The following is a 15,943-nucleotide window of genomic DNA, read 5'->3' on the forward strand; positions in this document are numbered from 1 at the left end:
ATATTTACATGAAACCGGCTGCAAAAGAATGATGAGGAACGCTACTGATCTGTCCATTCTGGGTGATAAGAACACACGTTCTTACTCTTGTTAAAATAAAACTTCAGCTGAATTAAATGTAAAGGTGTTTAATTGAGCAATGAATGATTTGCAAATCGGGCAGCCCCCAGAATTACAGCAGATTCAGCGAGACTCCAGTGCAGCCACGTGGTGGAAGATTTATAGACAAAGAAAGGGAAGTGAGGTACAGAAGCACCTGGATCAGTTACAGGTTGGTATTTGCCTCATTTAAACACAGTTTGAACATTCAGCAGTGTGTGAGTGATGGCTGCTGGGACTGGCCAAGACTCAGTGATTGTGACAGGCGTGTACTCCTAATTTAGGTTTTCCATCTTGTCTGCTCTTTTTTTTTTTTTTTTTTTTTTTTTTTGAGACGGAGTCTCGCTCTGTCGCCCAGGCTGGAGTGCAGTGACGCCATCTCAGCTCACTGCAAGCTCCGCCTCCCGGGTTCACGCCATTCTCCTGCCTCAGCCTCCCGGGTAGCTGGGACTACAGGCGCCTGCCACCTCGCCCGGCTACCTTTTTGTATTTTTTTTTAGTAGAGACGGGGTTTCATCGCGTTAGCCAGGATGGTCTCGATCTCCTGACCTCGTGATCCGCCCGTCTCGGCCTCCCAAAGTGCTGGGATTACAGGCTTGAGCCACCGCGCCCGGCTTGTCTGCCTTTTAAGTTACCCTCAGTTTGTCCACAAGGACTCCAATACAGAAGTACAGAGTCCTTCTCAGGCTATATTTAGTTCACTTTAGCAATTCCCCCTTTTTGGTCATTTTCTCAGGTTTGAGAGATTGACCATAACGTGAGTTACTGATGTCACTATCACCATTGGTCTTGAAACCCACTAGGAAGCAGTAGAACAGCGAGTTTTGCAAAGGTAAGAACAAGGACTGAGTTGAGGATATACCACCTTATGCTGGAGAGTCCTGTTTGCAAGAGAAAAACAAAACCTGGTCTGTTCTAGGACCCACGTGTTTCCTTAAAGTCTTAATTAAATTACGTCATATTTAGCACGAATGACGCCATTTTGGTTTGGTTTGGTCTGCTGGGACCTAGTGCTCAGTCTGAAACAATGGCCTCCCACCATTTTGTTTAAAAAAATCCCCCTTTTGGCCAGGCGCGGTGGCTCAAGCCTGTAATCACAGCACTTTGGGAGGCCGAGACGGGTGGATCACGAGGTCAGGAGATCGAGACCATCCTGGCTAACACGGTGAAACCCTGTCTCCACTAAAAAATACAAAAAAAAAAAAAAAAACTAGCCAGGCGAGGTGGTGGGCGCCTGCAGCCCCAGCTACTCTGGAGGCTGAGGCAGGAGAATGGCGTGAACCCGGGAGGCGGAGCTTGCAGTGAGCTGAGATCCGGCCACTGCACTCCAGCCTGGGCGACAGAGCGAAACTCTGTCTCAAAAAAAAAAAAAAAAAAAAAAAAAAATTCCCCCTTTTGGTCAGGTTCTCACTTAGGCAAGAGAGTGACCAAAACTTAGGGCGTTAGTGCCACTCTCCGTTACTATCATTTTGGGTTTCCGGTCTCAGCATGTCACTCACAGGTTACGGTGTCCTGGTGGTCACACATTTCTTTCAGCTCCTGTCATTCCAGTGGAAGAGACACCATTTGACATTCTAGATGGCTTCACGCAAACATTTAAAACCTTTGAGAGAATCCAGTGCACCAGGGAGACCATTATTATGACTACTGAGAGGGCAACACCAAGGATTTGGAGGATGCTCCTTACCCAGGGTCCCCGTAAACCAAACCACCTCAACTCAAATAGACCAACGAATGAGCTAGATAAAGCTCATTCTTTGACTTAACTCAGTGGTCTCTTCGTTTATTCCCTACAACAGAATCTCTCTAATACCTGATGTTTTCTCCACGGGCCCTAAGTGCCAGCAGCTGCACAGATACGTTCCTGTTTAGCCAATTCTATTATTTAGCGTAACTTTCCCAAGAGAATTGAACATCTGTTGTGTAGCCGTTGCAGTAGAATCTGCTACAGAGTCTATCTTGAGGGATACGTTTCTAGTCATTGCCTTTTGTATTCCAAACCATAGACGAAGGACCTAGCAAATGATGCCCTTGTAGAAGAGGGAAGGCCTCCTGGCAATGTTCTCTTTAACCCATGGTGTGGGTTAAGAGGAGTGGACCAATGTTCTGTTTCTGAATGATTATGAGGTACCGTATGTACCATTTAAGTTTCTCACCTATGACACACTGGGCCTTCATCTTTTATCTATCAAGTTATAAGACTGTCCATGTATAAAGCTGGCTGCAAAATCCTTCACAAATAAAAGCATAACCCATAAGTGCACACAACAGACCCCCTTCTTACGTCTATTGTTCTCATGATAGTAAGAAGTCTTGATCCATGACCTTCAGAAACAGCTGCTCACATCAAGGATGCCATCTTCTTCTGGGGAGAAACTTCCCTGGTTAGCTTTAACTTAATGGTTTCGATGGATGTACAGTTCCAAGAGTGTGGAGTGACCCTGCTCAGTTGTGAGATTATGACCCCAAGTTTCAAGATTCTGAGGTTTTGCTGCAGTGTGGATGCCAAGGGCAGTTTTTCTCTGATGTTCTCAGAAGATCCCATCTTTGGGTTCAGCGAAGTGGCTGATTGTCCTCAGTGAACCATAAAAAGCTCTTTATGATGGGCGCAGTGGCTCACACCTGTAATCCCAGCACTTTGGGAGGCCGAGTCGGGTGGATCACGAGGTCAGGAGATGGAGAGTAACCTGGCTAACACGGTGAAACCCCATCTCTACTAAAATTACAAAAAATTAGCTGGGCGTGGTGGCGGGCACCTGTAGTCCCAGCCACTCAGGAGGCTGAGGCACGAGAATGGTGTGAAACTGGGAGGCGAAGCTTGCAGTGAGCTGAGATCGTGCCACTGCACTCCAGCCTGGGCAAGAGAGCGAGACTCTGTCTCAAAAAAAAAGAAAAGCTCTTTACCTGGTGAAATACACTGAAGCATGGGAAAGCTTTTACACAACCAGAACACAGACACTGAAAATGACAACTGAATGAAATCTCTTTATAAATGTTTAAATGGCTCACCAGGTAGCCAAATGTATGTGAAGCTTTGATTGTCTTCCCAGGAATATGGGTTTGACAAACTAAACATTGGTTATATTTTAACAATTTATAAGTCACCACACCAATACATTTAATTTGGATCATTTTCTCTTTTCCGGGAGGAGTCATGGAATGCATAACTTTTAATAACAAAAGCTTTAAGGACTCAGGAAGGACAAGGCAGCCGTCCTGGTTCTCCATGAGTCCATGATTAACATCGGACTTATGTGCTCTTGGGTGCCAGTTGTTTCTCCAAATTGGGTGCGTACCATGGATAACGGATGGGTTACCACAGGTAATTTGACTTAGACCATGGAGTTCACTCAAATTGTATATCTAAACAACTTCAGTATTGGCTGATTTAGCATGCAAACCTGAAGTATTTACTCGGTATTCAGTTAATTTTTATTCTATTTGGGTTAGCAGTTGTATAAGCCAGTCAGTCTTTTCATTAAGTTTCAGCAATTCTCACCCAGTCCAAATGATGGGATTCTGAAGTTATTAGAAATCTGTATTTAACAGTGCTTTTCAGGGTCCTTCCCATCCTTTCATGAATCTCCTAAAAGACACCATGTTCCAGGATTTTGTGTGCTTGTCAAGTTTTCAGAAACTACATCAGCATGAAACAATTAACTGCGGAAATGACTGTAAATACTCATAAAGACACAATTGACAAGAAAATTTGGTTATTTCTATGGTTCACAATAACAACTTAATAACCATAATTATGATTGGTAGCATATACTCAAATTAGAATTTTAGAAATCCCATACAACTTTGAACATGTATTAATATCATTCATTAAAATATAAGCTGAAGAAAGTTAAACTTTTTTTTTCTTTTTGACACTATTCTGTTTCGAAAAGTGCAAAATGTTTCTTTAAAAGCAACTAAAAAAACACTGGAGTAAAGGACACTTCCTGTGCAGGGGATGGAAAATCTCAAAAAAAACCAGCGCAGAAGGGCGTGGCCAGGCGGGAGGACATTGCCTGGCCCCCAGGCGACACCACGGCACCTGCCCGCAAGAGACCCGCAGGCCCAGCCCAGGAGACGGCGGGGGGGGAGGAGCGCAGGGCGGCCGATGAGACGCGGGGGAGGGGCGCAGGGCGGCCCAGGAGACGCGGGGGAGGAGCGCAGGGCGGCCCAGGAGACGCGGGGCAGGAGCGCAGGGCGGCCCGTGAGACGCGGGGGAGGAGCGCAGGGCGGCCCGTGAGACGCGGGGGAGGAGCGCAGGGCGGCCGGTCAGACTGCAGGAGCGCAGGGCGGCCCTAGAGACCCGGTGGCCATTGCCCCCCCTGCGTCTGCACCTGCGCCGGCGCCTCCTCCGCACTGCGCTTGCGCCGAGTCCGGCCGCCTCCACATTGCGCCGGCGCCGGGGCTTCCTCCACACCGCGCCTGCGCCGATGACAACCCGCCTCTGCAGGACGCCTACGCAACGCCCCAGTCAGCTTGTCTGCTCCGTGCACATGCAAGTCTCTCGCTGGTCGACCACGTGTTCCTGTCGGCTCACAGAGGCCGCCTGGGAGTCCTCCCCCAATGTCTTCCTCACACCCTCAGCTGTTCCCGGAGCTTCCCTCCGCGCGTGCGCAGGAATAGTTCGCGCCTCTCCTCTTTGCGCCTGCGCAGAGGCCCCCTCCTGCCCCGTCCGGCCGCCTCCTTGGCGCCGTGTTGGGCCTCGCGCCGACACCCTTTTGTTGACGCATGCGCAGGAACCGCCCTGCGCGGGTGCGGGGCTGAGCGCTGGTGGGCTCAGGTTTAAAGGCGCGCGCGCCACCCACGCAGGCGCAAGGGCTCCTAGTGGTTTTATTTTTAGCGTAAGGTTTTCCTCTTTAGCAAGTTAAGAACAAAAAGCAAATTGTGAAATAAATACTAACCGTCCTTATATGTACCCGAGAACGTCCGTCCTTTAGGTTTTCTCCCGGAGCGTGGGCGCCGCCGGTCATCTCGGGGCTCCCTGCCTGGCCTCGGCGGGGACGCGGGACTGGGGCCCCCGACCGGGCCTGACCGCCCTGGCCGGTCCCCACTGGCGGTCCTGACCGTCCTGAAGGCAGCGACCGGGCTGGACTCGGGCTGTGCAGGGGGAGGGAGCAGGGCGGGGGCGCCCGGAGAGCGGCCTGGAGAGCGCGGGCACCCTGGCCACTGCAGACGGGGACGCAGGCCCTGGGGGCCGTGGAGGGGAGAAAGGGGCAGAGATGCTGGGGCAGAGGCGGCTGAGTGAGTGTGAACTTGGTCCCCTTTGCTCCTCCCTGGGCCCTCGGGCTCCACGGGGCAGCCTCCCAGGCCCACGTGCACAATCCGTGACCCCCAGTCCAGACACAGGCAGGCCGGGGACTAGGAGAGGCCAGGTGTGGGTGCATGGAGAGGCAAGGTGTTGGCCTGGGGGTGCTAAGTGAAGCCCCAAGGTGGCAGAGACAGCAGGGCAACAGCAAAACGAGTTATTCGGTCCAGGGCGGGGGCCGAGAATCCTCCCCAGGGATGGGATACAGAGAAGCCCCTGTCCAGGCCCTACTCACCTGCAAAGTGCTCCCGGGCTGCTGTGCTCCCACCAGCAGTCCCGGCCCCGGTGACACCCACGCCTGTCACCCGCTGGCTTTCTTGAGGGCTGAGGACTGTGGCTGAGGGTGCATGGGCGCTGGGATGGAGGGGGATGTCCTGTCCCAGTCTGCGCTTGTTAAAGAGGGCAAGGCCGCTTTTATTCAAGGGGGGCTGCTAAAGCGAGATGTTGGGTTGGGGGAGGCAGATCCAGCTCAACTCCAAATAGGAAAAGTGGGACTTGACAGCTCAGGCGTAGGGTCGGGGGTGGAGAGAAAATTACTAAGAGGAAGGATCAGAGGCAAGGCAGGTTCTGGCTGCATAGACAGGATTTTTGCTGAAGGCAGGCAACGTGGTCACAGACTGAGGGTGGGAGTTGAGGACTTTGATCAGGGACCAAGGGTAGGGGATTTTCACTAAACCGACTCAGCAGGATTCTTGCTAAATCGGCCTAAACCGGGCAAGGTCAGGGACTGGTCACAAGGAGGGCTCAGAGGAGCCTGACTTGAGTGTGTCAAAGGAGAGGGTCTTTGTCATCTTTTAAGAGGCGAGAGTGACGTATTAGTGAGAAACAGTGAAGGGATCATGTCCAGGCCAGCAGCCCCAAGTTTCAGATGAGGACAGACTACTGGGTCCAGGAGGGGCTGCAGGAATAGGGAGCACCTGGGCCTGCAGAAAGGTGGGAGCCCGGCACCCAGAGCAGGACCCCCTGGGCAGACTTCAGTGTGTCCTGCCCTATGGGAGTGGCAAGGTCAGACCAAGCTGGATGTGAACCAGTCCCAGAACACCACCTAGAATTTGGATTGTAATTTGTTATAGATGATATTTAATTTGTTATAGATGATATTGCTTCTTGGTCTCTCTCCTTCTCTTCCTCCTCGCACCCCCCCACCACCACCCCGGCCCAAGATGGAGTCTGGCTCTGTCACCCAGGCTGGAGTACCTCGGCGCGATCTTGGCTCACTGCAACCTCCACCTCCCGGGTTCAAACAATTCTCCTGCCTCAGCCTCCCAAATAGCTGGGATTACAGGTGTGTGCCACCACACCCAGCTAATTTTTGTATTTTTGATAGAGACGGGGTTTCATCATGTTGGCCAGGCCAGTCTCAAACTCCTGACGTCGTGATCCGCCCACCTCGGCCTCCCAAAATGCTGGGATTACAGGCGTGAGCCGCTGTGCCCAGCCTCTACAGCATGGCTATTGTGGCTACATCAGTCCTGGCTAATAGAGATTTTAGTGCACTCAGATTCTGTTGGCTAATAATAGTCAATTATAATTCTGGGGTATTTAACGATGTCGTTACGCAGTTTTCATTGTTGCAGATGGAGAATGAAATCGGGTGCATGTGACAGTAACGTGACCTGTTCATGCTCCCTCACTTAAACAGAGTTAAGTAACATGGCCCTGGGCAGGAAGACCCGGTCACTGGGGCTCCTTCCCCACTTCTGACCGCAAGCTCCTTACTCGATTCTGGGGAGCGGAAAGGCTTTCAGCGGTCAAGGGGAATAACAACAGCCAGAAATGAGATACCTCCCAGAGCCCTTTGGTGTTGCCCTTTTCGGATCCATCAGCCACAGCGTCCACCCCAGGTAGCTGGGTCCTGAGTTCCCCATCTCAGGACACCGTTCGACCTGGTTTGTCTGAATTATTATTATCATTGATCATTGAGACAGAGTCTCAGTCCATTGCCAAGACTGGAGTGCAGTGGTGTGATCATGGCTCACTCAACCTCCCAGGCTCAGGCGATCCTCCCACCTTAGCCTCCTGCGTAGCTGGGACCACAGGCAGGCGCCACCATCCCTGGCTAAAATTTTGTATTTTGTAGAGACCAGGTTTCACTGTGTTGTCCAGGTTGGTCTTAAATTGCTGCCTCAGCCTCCCAGGGTGCTGGGATTACAGGCATGAGCCACCAAGCTCAGCAATCTGAATTATTTATGCAGAACTTTCTTTCTCTACCTGGAAGACCTGTTTATAGGCACGTTTCTTTGGGGGCAACTCTTCTCCATTGTCACAGATTTTTTTTTTCCAAGCCATTCCCGGGGGGATTCCTGGGAAGCACGTGGAAGAGGCGTGAGGAAGTGACCTTCACCCTGAGACAGGTCCTGGCGCGCCCTCTGGTCCCTCTACTCAAGTGAGGTGAGGGGAAACTGGTGTGTTTTCAGATGAAGTTTCCTTGGGAAATAGTTTCTATTTTATATTTTATCAATAATCCTTTGGCTAATGTTTTAAACCAATATTTATAAGACTGCCCAAGAGCTTTGGAATAAACAGATTTCCACAAAGAAAAGCTGTTTTAAAGTGTTACATTGTAAGAGGGGCTTGGCAAACAAGAAGGGATGGAGGAAAGACCACCAAGTGAGAGGCACGGGTGTCAGGACAAGCAGCCGGAAAACGAGGCAGAGGTGAGTGGGGACCAGCAGCACAGGGGCACTGACACACCAGGGACTCGGGCTCTGCTGGCCTCCTCCCTTGCAGCCAGCAGTGGCAGTGGTGGGAGTAGGCCTGGCTTGTCTGTGGTTGCCTTTGTTGCTTTAGATGAATGTACTCTAGGCCATTTCTTGTTGCATTGTTTCTGACAGTGGCCGATGGTCACTACCCTGTAATGCCAGGAGGTTCCAACCCCACCCTTCCCTCCGCACTCCCTCTTTCATCTCCCAGATCCTGTCAGAGGATTACTTTTATAGCTGATGAAGTATGCATTTAGCCCTGTGACGATAACTGAATTTCCCCTGGTGCACGTCTGTGTGAAGGGTGTGCACCAGGGCTGAGCCGTCTGCTGGGATGTCCCTCCCTGAGGCCCAGGACTATGACCCCTGAGCCACTCAAAGAAATCGTTCCCAGCCTTAAGGTCAGATGTGCTTTTTCCTTGTACTCCATTATTTCTTTAAAATCTTGCCACATTTAAATTTATTTGTATTTACACTAAGATCTTTCATTTCTTAAACTTCTAATTGCTGTTCTTTTATTCTTTTTGGTAGAAGTTTGTCTGGCCTCTGTAACTGAATGGGAAGCTTAAAATAACAAACATTCATCTCTCACGTTTCTGGTGACTGGGAAGTCCAAGACCAAGGTGCCATCTGGGGAGGGCCCATGCCTCACAGCGCCCTCCAGCTTGGGCCCCATTTATAAGGGCACTCATCCCATCGTGAGGACCCGACATACTCACCTCAGAAAGCCCCCACCCCCTAAGACCATCACCTTGTGGGTGAGGATTTCAACACAGGAATTCGGGGGCTGCAAACATTCACACCGTGGCAAAGCATGAGGTGCCTTCCCCCACACGCTCGGGCTGATCTGGCGTCTCACGCTAGCAGCTACGTGGAATTGTTATTTTTTCTGAAGAACTCTGTCTGGGACACCCTGATGTCTTGGAGCACCTGAACGGGCCGTTCACTGTGCGCGCTGTGAGGCTGTCCTCTGGGGAGTTCTGCTGTTCTCTGGGCTCTGTCTGTGTCGGTGTCCCAGCGGGAACGCAGGGCACATTGGCGTCATCCCCAGAGGGCTTCGTAAGGGGACTGTTTGCAGAGACATAGGCAGAGCGCTGGAAAACTACCAGAAAAGTGCAGTGTTCTGGGCCTAATAATAGCAGAGCTCTTCTCACCCTGGTCTGAAGGGATGAGGGAGGAGCAGTTAATGGATTCTGGAAGTCAGGTGGCACAAAGTCACCTCGAAAGATGCCATGACCTTCACCGAGGGCCAGAGAGAGACTAAGACGAACCCATAGGAGAATAAGACCTGGACCTCATCCTCCTGCCTCCTGCCAGTCCCTCCCAGGGATCGCCAATGACAAAGCAGGACTGGAAGCCAGAGGCCATGGAAGCCCACGGATGAAGTCCACAGGCCAGCCTCCCCGAGAGCAGCCTGGACGGTTCACAGGAGACATCTCCTTTCTTAGGTGTCCCAGGCCACCTGCTCCTGTTCAGCCCTGCCAAGGTGGAAGCTGGGAGTGGGTCATGGTGGGTGCATTGATGCTGCAGACATCAGCAAGTGCTGCAAACCAGAGCTGGCCTTTAACTCAGAGTGGTGGAGAAGACATTAATGATGCAGATGAGACTTGAAAGTGTTGAAGTCATTACACTGTGAGAGCAAAAAAATTAAGGAAATCTTCTGGCATTTAAAAACAATGACAATTCAGCAGAGAAGTCACTGACAAACAAGAGTTCACACTGACTGCTTTGTTGTTCTGGTTTGTCTTATTAATGCAAATGAGAACATTCACCAACATTTTGAGTAGGGCCTGCCCTCCCTGGTCAAATACGGCTATAGGCTCCCTGCAGATACAAGTTTGCCAGACATGAACAGACGTTTTCTGCAAGAATCAATTAGTCATATACAATTTACAAAAATGAGTACTGTATACTACATTTGTAAACTGTATGCTGCAGATGCTGCATATATATAAATAAATATATATAATAAACATATAATATACTTATCCGTGTATACACATGCACGTGTTTTTGTTCCTGAGATCCAGCTGTGAAATGTTTACCAGCACATGCTTCTTTTTACCCACTAGGTAAAATCTTCATTGATTACATCAAATTCTTGCAGTTTGTGTATTGCGATTATACAGATACTGACTATTGCAGTATTACTACAATTATACAGACACCGCAGTTTCGAATATTGGTCATCATGTTCAGCTGCTTTCTAAGGAGGTTTACTTACTTCATGGTACACCTGGTTTGTGTAGTTGGATTCTAGTTAACTCTTAGGCTAATTGTGGGAAATCACTGATTTATTCGACAGATGCTCCCGTGGTCTTCCCTGAGCACGTCCTGGCCGAGGACGCTGCCCTCAGGAGCTCTGAGAAGTCCTGTGAGGATCACATCAGTATTTTCAAATACTTCTAGAAAGGCCAGAGGGACTGACCCAGAAAAGACCCTAAGATAACCACGCCATTTTATGTTTGCAGACGTAAAACCAATGCAAGAGGTTGATGACTCCAGATCCCTCATACGAGCCAATACAAAGTAGTTTCATGTTTTATTTCATTTTAAAAAGTGTACCATTAACCTAAAGCCTGCCTGTAAAACCGGTTTGTTTCTGAAGCCTTAGCGGAAAGCTCACCTGCCTTCGGTGAGACGTTCCTCACGCGTGGCTGCCTTGGCTGGGAGCTCTGAGCTCTGGGAGCCACTGGAACTGCTAATCCCACCAGTGCCGTCTGATTCCCTTTGCTCTGATGGAAGTCCTTTGCTGGTGTATCAAGTGGCATTTTCTGGGCTTGGGAGTCAGTAATTTCCAGTGATCAAATGTCTCTGCTCTGTAAATGCCTTTCTTTGTGATACGAATCTGTCAGTCATGGAGACCGACCTTTTCGTAAGTCAGTGAATTTTCTTTCCCTGAGTCATTTTAGAGAGTGAATCTGAACTCTCCAGTCCATCCTAAGAAGACATTAATTGGAGCAGGCGTGGAACCTTCAGCTCTCCCGTCACCTGCCGGGTTAGTTGGCTTAACCTGGGAATTCACCAGTTAATAAGGCCGTTGAAATGGGAAGAACAGGAGGCTGCAGTGTGAGGCTGATTTGCTGTCTTTGTTACGTGAGAAAATGACAGCAAAGCGTGTCTAGGCTTCTCACGGCTGAGCACGCGAAGACTAAGCCCTCTTTCCGCCGTAGCCAGTGAGGGGAGGACCCCAGTTCCCAGGCCCCCTCAGGCGGTGGCTCCCGCTCACCTCCGGCTGGAGTTTCTAGGGCTTGCCCCAGTCCAGAGCTGCTGCCTCAGGTGTGAGGGTGACTGCCCAGCCCCCGTGCCACAGGCCCTTCTCTCGCCCGGGCCTCAGGGCCAGTTGGTAGGTCCCAGGCTTCCAGCTGCAGGGGCATGGGGACGCTGGGCCCTGTGTCCGCAGAGGCCCTCCTGGCTCCTGTTGGAGGTCTCTCCTGTCAGGACAGGTTCCGTGGTGTTGGAGGGACTCAGCCTGTTTCTCTGCCATCCCCCTTTGACGGCCCAGAAACTTCAGTGACTGAGAGTAAAATGCGGTCGACGTCACAGTTTCTTTCTCCTCAGCATTCTCTGGGGGCTGGTCCTCAACCGTGGCCGCCGGCCCCGGTCTGTCATCATCCTGATAATTTTCCAGAACTCCACCTGCAGCCGCCATCAGGGGCGGCCCTGGCCCGTCTGTACCCTCCGCCCTGCCCTTGTCCCAGACCTGCTCCGCTCCGCACTGCGCTCCACCGGACCTGAGAGGTTTCTGCAGCAGGAGCTGGACAGTGTGGAACAGGCTTCCGGCCTGCACCTCGGTGGGGCGCTTTTCTTCATGGGATGTGTGGTGTTGTCTGGGCTGGAGGACACGGATTTGGGGCACTCCTGAAGGTGGCAGAAGGTTGGCCCTACACAGGACCCAGTGGTCACCTCTGCAAATGCCTGGGCTGGGCTGTTCCCTGCCTCAGAGGCCTCCCTGCGCCAGAGCAGAGGTGGAGAAATCAGCCTGGAGAGCCTCACGGCGCAGGAGGGTTTTGCCGGAGCTGCCTCTGAATAGAGCCCCTGCAAACCCAGGAGCTGTTTTACGGGAGTGGATTTGGCTTGCAGGGTCCTGGAACACCTGGAGACATCAGAGGGGGAGACCGCAGATGAAGACCTCCCGGAAGGCAGGGCAACCAAGCCATCCCACAAGCCAAGGGGCCGTGGCCAGCCTCCTTTCGGGACACAGTCAGGCCTGGAGGGAGGGAGGGGACAGGGGGCCTTTCTGATTCTTCCTTTTCCTTTTCCCTTGGAATGAGAAAACAGCCTCTACAGGCTCCCATTCACGTCCATCAGCAGCTGAAGGAGCTCTTCGCCTCTTCCCCACTGACTCTGCACCGTCCACAGGGACGCAATGAAAGAAAGAAACATTACCAGAGACATTACCAAGACCTGTCACTTGCTGCCCTTTCTCAAGCCATAAACACGACAGAAGATTCATCGTTAGATTATGACGAGCAATGGACCAGCTTATGCATTTCAGTGAAAGCGAGGCTATCACCGAGATCGCCGGCTTGATGCTTTCTAAGCCAACTGCTTAATTGTTGTGGCACAAATGGTCTGGAAAGATTGCCTGGCCTCTTCCAGTAAATGTTAGCCCAAGAGCATGGATTTTCTGGGCAGTGCTTCGTTTCTTTTTCCTTCATGTATGTGGCCAGGGCTCAGGGCCTGTGGGCCTGCCTTCTGTGCAGGGCGTCTTGGCTTTGGGGGCCATGGCTGCTTCTGCAGGAGCCATGGCAGGTGCCAGCCTGGGGCTGAGGTCTCCCCACGTGGAGCTCAGGGCCCCAGAGGCCAATGGCACATCCCTCCGAGGGCCTGGAAATGGAAGGTTGGGCTGTAGTGGCCCATGGTCACAGCCTGTCCACACCGAGTAACGCTCCGGAGAACAGGCAGAGGCTTAGGCTCAGGCAGACATGAATTCACGTCCGACGGGCAGAGCACCTGTTGGGTGACCATGGCAGGCTGCCTCCTTTTTATCTGCAAAGCTGGGGCGAGGATGCCCACCTCCAACGGCTCCTGCGAGGCACCTGTGAGACCCTGCACGGGAAGAGCCTCTTGCAAACTCGGCCAGATGGCAGCTGCACCGTCCCTCTGCCAGGTGTCCCTGGAGATGCCTGCCTACCCGGCTCTGTTTCTGTTCACATCTCAGTGTGACAAGCAGCCCGGAAGGGCCATGCTCGAAAGGCTTGGGCCAGGAGCTCTTATGTGGCGAGCACAGACTGCAGCTTCCCAGACACCAGCAGGGGAGGGACAGATGTGGTGCCATGCTATGTGATTGACTTGTCTGCAACTGATACAATGGGAATAATATTCCACTTCGGTTCACAGGGTTGGGGGCAACAGTGACAAGCCAGGAAATGTTGAGAGACCAAAGACACCTGTTGTGGATTTACTGGACCATGAGAGCTGCGTCTTGGGCATGCAGGGCCGACGTCGTCAGCCACTCTCTCCTGAAACAGCGGCCTGGGGACCGGCAGCCACGATGAACCCCGGGACATCACAGAGGGAGCTGACGTGGGCCGTGAGACGCTGCACTGTGGGAGCTGCTGTGTAATCACTGCACTCGGCAGTGGTGTTCGGTGTATTCTCTGTGATTACGTTCAGCTGCCTCAACAGAAACCCAAATCTCGGTGGGTAAAGCGAGACGGAGCGCGTCTTCTTCCATGCACGGGAAGCATGGCGGCTGGCACTTGCAGCCAGCGTGAAGCTCACAGGGCTCCAGGGCCAGGAGCTCTTCCGCTTTTGGGCTGCACATCCCTGCTCACGGCTTCCACGCTCCCTGCCAGCGTGGCTGCTGGAGCTCCAGCCTTCTTGTCACCTCGTGTGTGGGGAGGCTCCCAGGAACTCCGGGTCGGTATTCCCGCGTGCATGTCACGGACCCTAATGCGCTTACCCACGTGCACCTAGCAAAGCTGGAGCGGGTGGAGAAGGGCCTGGCAGTGCAGAGGCCCCAGGATTTCCAGACAGGGCAGCTGTGGCCACGGCAGGGAGGTGCAGTGCTGGCGGGAGGTAGTTGATGGCTGTTGCCTTTTGCCACTTCTGAGCCCAGCCACGAAATTGGTCCATATCTCTTAGAAAATTCTGTGACACTGCGGATTCATTGACATTCCTGGTCATAACGGCTTCCCTCCTCCCACTAGACCACCTTCCCTCGCCAGCCCCCTTTTGGTAACGTAAATACAGCTGCTGTGTGTATCGGATCCAGCAGGCGTGAATCCAGTTAAACCTGCATTGTTTGCTTCACTTTTCTTCAGAAAGAGCCTATGAAATATGAGTTTTGGTGTGAAGGTTTTAATCATCCGTGCCGTTCCCTTCCAGCAGACCTTTTGGTCTCAGCAGCAGCCCTTCTTTCTGGGGCGGGAACTGAGCAGGTCTCTTGGGTGCCCCGCCTTGTTCCAAATGAGTCTGTCCCCGGGAGAAAGGCACATGATATGAAGTAAAGCTACACAAACCTGCGGGAATCCGAGTGAGGGAAGTGGAGGTAGACGAACCGTGCGGCCCGAGGCAGCAGCTACAGAATGAAGTCAGTTAGTTCCCGTCCAAGCACCAGCGTGGGCCACATGTTTGCCGGTAGCTTCTAGAGACCAGTGCAACGTGGCGACTGAGGTCTGTGATGTCCCAGAGTGAACGTGACACAGTGTAGAGGACACTTGGGCCTCAGCCCCCTGCCACCAAAGAAGAGGACCTTGAGGAAGGCATGGGTGCCACCGGTCCACACACCTCCCTTCTACAAACACTGACCCTCAGGGGGCCGGGCAGGGCTCAAACACCGGTTCCAACACTGACCCTCCCGGGCCCAGCAGGTCCTGAACACCGACCCTAACACTGACCCTCCCGGGCCCGGCGGGTCACAAACACCAATCCTAACACTGATCCTCCTGGGCCCGGCGGGTCCCGAACACCAATCCTAACACTGACCCTCCTGGGCCCGGCGGGTCCCGAACACCGATCCTAACACTGACCCTTCTGGGCCCGGCGGGTCCCGAACACCGACTCCAACACTGACCCTCAAGGGCTCAGTGGGGCTCAGACACCGAGGCTGACACACTGCCCTGTGCACACCTGCCTGGAGCCAGTGGAGAGACCAAGGGAGGGACAGCGTCTTCTCCAGCATCTCCCCAACTCCTCTGTGGTCAGTGGAGAGTCCATGGGAATATTCGAGGCTTTGATCCTTGGCAAGACACCTTTTTTTTTTTTTTTTTTTTTTGAGACGGAGTCTCACTCTGTTGCCCAGGCTGGAGTGCAGTGGCACGATCTCGGCTCACTGCAAGCTTCGCCTCCCAGGTTCACGCCATTCTCCTGCCTCAGCCTCCCGTGTAGCTGGGACTACAGGCGCCGCCACCTCGCCCGGCTAGTTTTTTGTATTTTTAGTAGAGACGGGGTTTCACCGTGTTAGCCAGGATGGTCTCGATCTCCTGACATCGTGATCCACCCGCCTCGGCCTCCCAAAGTGCTGGGATTACAGGCGTGAGCCACGGGCCCCGGCCAGCAAGAATCCTGAGTGCAGATGTTAAACCCAGCAGCCAGATGCAGCGAGCCTCACACAGTGGATTTGGCTTCAGTAAGATGTGGGCTGCCTCAGAACTACCAGGAACATTCGATAAAAATGGAGGTTCCTGGAACCTGCCCTAACCTATTGAACAGTATCCTTGCTGGTGGGGGCCCCGCAGTCTGCATTTGTCAAGCTGGCATCGCGAGTCCCATGCCAGTTCGAGCCTGAGTCACACATATGATCAGGAATTAGGGTCACTGGGGCTCACAAGGCCGCACCTGCTCCTGGCTGGGTGCGCTCGGTCACTTTGCCCGTCTACGCCTGGAACTT

The sequence above is a fragment of the Rhinopithecus roxellana genome, chromosome 6 (assembly GCF_007565055.1).
Source record: "Rhinopithecus roxellana isolate Shanxi Qingling chromosome 6, ASM756505v1, whole genome shotgun sequence".
Taxonomy (NCBI): domain Eukaryota; kingdom Metazoa; phylum Chordata; class Mammalia; order Primates; family Cercopithecidae; genus Rhinopithecus; species Rhinopithecus roxellana.